Source organism: Primulina eburnea, chromosome 13, assembly GCF_022965805.1.
Source record: "Primulina eburnea isolate SZY01 chromosome 13, ASM2296580v1, whole genome shotgun sequence".
Taxonomy (NCBI): domain Eukaryota; kingdom Viridiplantae; phylum Streptophyta; class Magnoliopsida; order Lamiales; family Gesneriaceae; genus Primulina; species Primulina eburnea.
This window is the reverse complement of record NC_133113.1, coordinates 21647318-21652168: the sequence shown is the minus strand read 5'-3', so window position 1 is coordinate 21652168 and position 4851 is coordinate 21647318. Positions and strand designations below refer to the sequence as shown.

The 4851-nt window shown below is 40.5% G+C and overlaps 1 non-coding gene across 1 annotated transcript; it reads left to right on the top strand.

Annotated features, from left to right (window-relative positions):
- Window positions 1-3586: 3586 nt before the first annotated feature.
- Window positions 3587-3693, top strand: LOC140811011 (small nucleolar RNA R71). The gene has a single exon (XR_012113404.1). It is a non-coding gene; the product is annotated as a small nucleolar RNA R71 (small nucleolar RNA).
- Window positions 3694-4851: the final 1158 nt, after the last annotated feature.

The following is a 4851-nucleotide window of genomic DNA, read 5'->3' as shown; positions in this document are numbered from 1 at the left end:
ATGGCAGTGGTTCAGAATTTGACTGGTTTCCTCCTCCGCTACACATCTCCTTATCATGGCATCTGCACAGATTTTAAACAAAAACGGTTCCTCCCAAAAATAATATTTCACGTCAGAAAAGAATTTCTTTCTTTGGTGAAACGATAAATTTGGGGGAGGTGTGCCAGTGACAAGAAAATTTGCGAAATTGGCATACCAAGGGCACGCATTTACCTCAAACAATTGCTCATCAGGGAACCAGTCATCTATATCAGTGTTAAAGCCATTAATTCTAACATCCTCAAGCCTAGACAGATGATCAGCAACCACATTTTCTACACCCTTTTTATCTCGAATCTCGAGATCAAATTCTTGCAATAGTAAAATCCACCTAATTAACCTAGGTTTCGCATCTTTCTTAGCAAGCAAGTATTTTAGGGCAGAATGATCTGTATACACAATCACTTTAGACAGAACAAGGTATGAATGAAATTTCTCAAAAGCAAATACTATAGCAAGTAGTTCCTTTTCAGTAGTAGCATAATTCAATTGAGCATCATTTAAGGTCTTACTTGCATAGTAGATGGTATGAAATACCTTGTTCTTCCTTTGACCCAGCACCGCACCAACAGCTGTATCACTAGCATCGCACATTACCTCAAACGGTAACTCCCAATCAGGGGCAGTCAGCACAGGTGCTGTCACCAAGCTCTTCTTGAGTACTTCGAATGCCTGCAGACAAGTAGAATCAAAATTAAACTCAACATCTTTCATCAACAAAGAGGATAAAGGTTTAGCAATTTTAGAAAAATCCTTAATAAAACGCCTATAAAAACCCGCATGGCCTAGGAAACTTCGAACTCCCTTTATCGATGAAGGTGGTGGTAGATTTTTGATCACTTCCACCTTGGCCTTGTCGACCTCGATTCCATTCTCCGATACTTTGTGTCCTAACACAATCCCCTCTTGCACCATGAAGTGACATTTCTCCCAATTTAACACCAAATTGCTCTCTTCACATCTAATGAGCACCAAATTCAAATTTTTTAAACATTCATCAAATGAAGAGCCAAAAATAGAGAAATCATCCATAAAAACTTCAAGAAAATTCTCAATCATGTCATGAAAAATAGCGGTCATGCATCTTTGAAATGTAGCAGGTGCATTGCATAGACCAAAGGGCATACGCCTAAACGCAAAAGTACCATAAGGGCAAGTGAAAGTAGTTTTCTCTTGGTCCTCGGGTGCAATTGTGATTTGGTTGTATCCCGAATATCCATCCAAAAAACAGTAAAATTCATGACCGGCTAATCGTTCAATCATTTGATCAATAAATGGCAAGGGGAAGTGATCTTTACGGGTTGCATCATTTAATTTCCTATAATCCATGCACACACGCCAACCCGTAACGATTCTAGTGGGAATCAACTCATTTTTTTCATTGGTAATAACAGTAATCCCACCCTTTTTAGGCACACATTGTACAGGACTTACCCACGCACTATCAGAGATAGGATAGATAATACCTGCGTCCAGAAGTTTGATCGTTTCAGCTTTTACTACCTCTTGCATCTTTGGATTGAGTCTCCTTTGTGGTTGTGCTAGAGGTGAGTACTTATCTTCCATTAGGATTTTGTGCATGCAGATCGAAGGACTTATCCCCTTGATGTCCGAAACTTTCCAAGCGAATGCTCCTCTATGCTCCTTAAGGACTCCCAAGAGCTTACTCTCCATATCGTCTGTCAAAGAAGAGGAAATAATAACAGGCAGTTTATTATTTTCTCCTAAATATACGTACTTGAGATGTGGAGGTAGTGGTTTGAGCTCCAAAGTGGGTGGCTCCTCTAGGCTTGACTTTTGAGGCACTAAATCTTTTCTATCCCCCAATTCCTCTAGTCGAAGCCTCACTTGCTTTCTCCAAGGTGGAATGGCATTCAAATGAGCTACCATCTCCATCCTTTCCTTGTCCAGCTCGTCCTCCTGTTTTTCAGTAGTGAGAGTAGCCTCCAATGGCTCTTGCAATCCATCCTGCACAAAATCACAAACAAGAGAATCTAAGACATCAACGCGAAAACAACTATCATCGTGCATTGTGTGCTTGAGAGTATTAAAGACATCAAAAATAATTTCTTCTTCTCCAACTCTCAGTCTCAATTTTCCCTCGTCAACATCGATCAGTGCTTTCCCTGTAGCCAGAAATGGTCTCCCTAGGATTAAAGGCATCTCCAAATCTTCCTCCATATCAAGTACTACAAAATCTGCAGGAAAAATAAACTTATCCACTTTCACCAAGACATCTTCGATAATCCCACGTGGATACTTGACAGATCTGTCAGCCAGCTGCAATGACATCCTAGTTGGCTTGGGTTCACCCAATCCCAGTCTCCTAAACACAGAATACGGCATCAAATTAATACTCGCACCAAGATCACATAGAGCTTTATGAAAATTAATATCACCAATAATGCAAGGTATAGAGAAACTCCCTGGATCTTTTTGCTTAGGAGGCATCCTGTTTTGAACTAAAGCGGAGCAATTTTCAGTCAAGTTCACAGTCATATGATCTTCTAGCTTCCGCTTGTTTGCTAAGATATCTTTCAAGAATTTTGCATAACTTGGCATATTCAGTAAAGCATCAGCAAAAGGAATGTTAATATGCAGTTTTTTGAATATCTCAAGAAATTTACCAAATTGTGCATCTAACTTAGCTTTTTTCAGTGCTGCAGGAAAAGGTGGGGGGATAACAATTTTACTCGGTGCAATAGGTGTAAAAGTAGAGTTAGAAGACTTACCTCCTTGCTGTTCCACCTCATCCTCACCTTGCTTGTTCTTTTCCTCCTTAGACTCAAGTGCCTTTCCACTGCGCAATTCCACAGCTTTCACATGCTCTCTCGGGTTAGTCTCCGTGTTGCTTGGCAAAGTTCCTTGCTCCCTATTAGCAATTAACTTAGCCAATTGTCCAATTTGATTCTCTAACCCTTTTATGGATGCATCCTGATTCTGAAATCTCGTCTCGGTTGCAGAAATAAATTTAGTCATCATTTGCTCTAAATTTGACTTCTCCTCCCTAGGCGGTTCTGGCTTGAATCCTTGGTGCATCCCATGTGGTGGCCCTCTTTGTTGGCGGTTTTGGTTGTTTTGACCTCCCCACGAAAAGTTTGGGTGATTCCTCCATCCCGGATTATAGGAGTTTGAATAAGGGTCATTTCTAGGACGGTTCTGGAATCCCACGTGTTTTGCTCCCTCAGGCACATAGAATGGATTGCCATCTTGGCAATCCTGCACGTCATGCTCACCTCCACACTTATCACAGAAAATCTCTTGCAGACGCATAACCGATCCACTCGCACTCATCCCATCAATCTTTCTGTTCAAAGCCTCCAACTGTGCTGACAACGCAGACAAATCAGTAACTTGATTAACCCCCGCACCTCGTTTCTGCCTATCAGAATGAGGATGATAGCTGCTAGCAGCCATCTCCTCCAATAATTCATATCCTTCCTCAGCCGTTTTTCTCAGCAAGTTACCACAGGCAGCAGCATCTATCATGGTACGGTTAGAAGTAAGCAGACCGTAGTAAAAAGTTTGAACAACTAACCCAAGAGGTAGCTCATGGTGTGGACATCTCCTCACTAAATCCTTGTATCGCTCCCACGCCTCGTAAAGTGACTCAAGCTCATATTGAGCAAAAGTAGTAATGTCGGCTCTCAGCTTCATAGTCTTCGACGGAGGAAAGTACTTGGTCAGGAATGCCTTCGCCATATCCTCCCATGTAGTGATAGACCCTACAGGCAAACAGTTTAACCACGCCTTAGCTTTATCTCTTAGTGAAAATGGAAATAAACGCAAACGAACAGCATCATCAGACACAGCATTAAACTTAAAAGTATCGCAAATTTCAAGAAAATCAGCTATATGAGAATTAGGGTCGTCAAGTGCACTTCCCCCAAATTGAACAGTGTTTTGAATCATCTGAATGATAGCTGGCTTGATCTCAAACTGGTTAGCTCGGATGACTGGTCTCACGATGCTTGGACGTGCTCCCTCAAGAGACGGTTGTGCATAATCCATCATCGGAATGCGACGTGGTATCTCAACTTGTCTATTGTCACGCTGTTCCTCTCCACGTTCTTGCTCGTGTCTTTCCATCTGTTCTTTGAGTCTTTGTTGCTGTCTTCGTCTGCGGAAAGTTCTTTCGATTTCAGGGTCAAATTCAAGCTCCACGTCGAGTGATCTTCGCATGCACCACAAGAAAAATCTGCAACAGAATAGGAGTATCAACTAACAATAAAATAAATAATACTAAAGAATTTAAATGAAAAATAAAAAATTGTGAATCAACAGTCCCCGGCAACGGCGCCAAAAACTTGATCGAGCAAAACTTGCACAGTGAACAGTCCCAAAATTTGTTTTATAAATGAAAGCTCGATTTAAAATATCGCAAGTGCACGATAGTCAAGTTATAATAAACGTACGTGAATACGAGTATCGATCCACAAGGACTGCGTTACAATATTCTTATTTTCACTTAAATTTCTCTAGCAACGATAGATGGAGTTGGTGATTAAACTAAAGTGAATTTAATACTAAAATGATTAAAATGCAAGAACAAATAATCAAGAAATCAATGATTAAATTGGATGAAAATCAAATGAGAAACGAATTTGTTGGGAATTATCAGTTCACCTACCACTCGTGTTCAGATAATTAGACTCGACTTTTACTCGTGCATTCGACGGAATTCCCTAGACTAATCAATATACTCTGTCGAGCTATATTAATACTAATCATAAACATGCAGTAATCAAGTGTCCTCAATTATTTAACAGTTCACGATTGCATTACGTTCTATGGAATCCACTAGCTTTCATC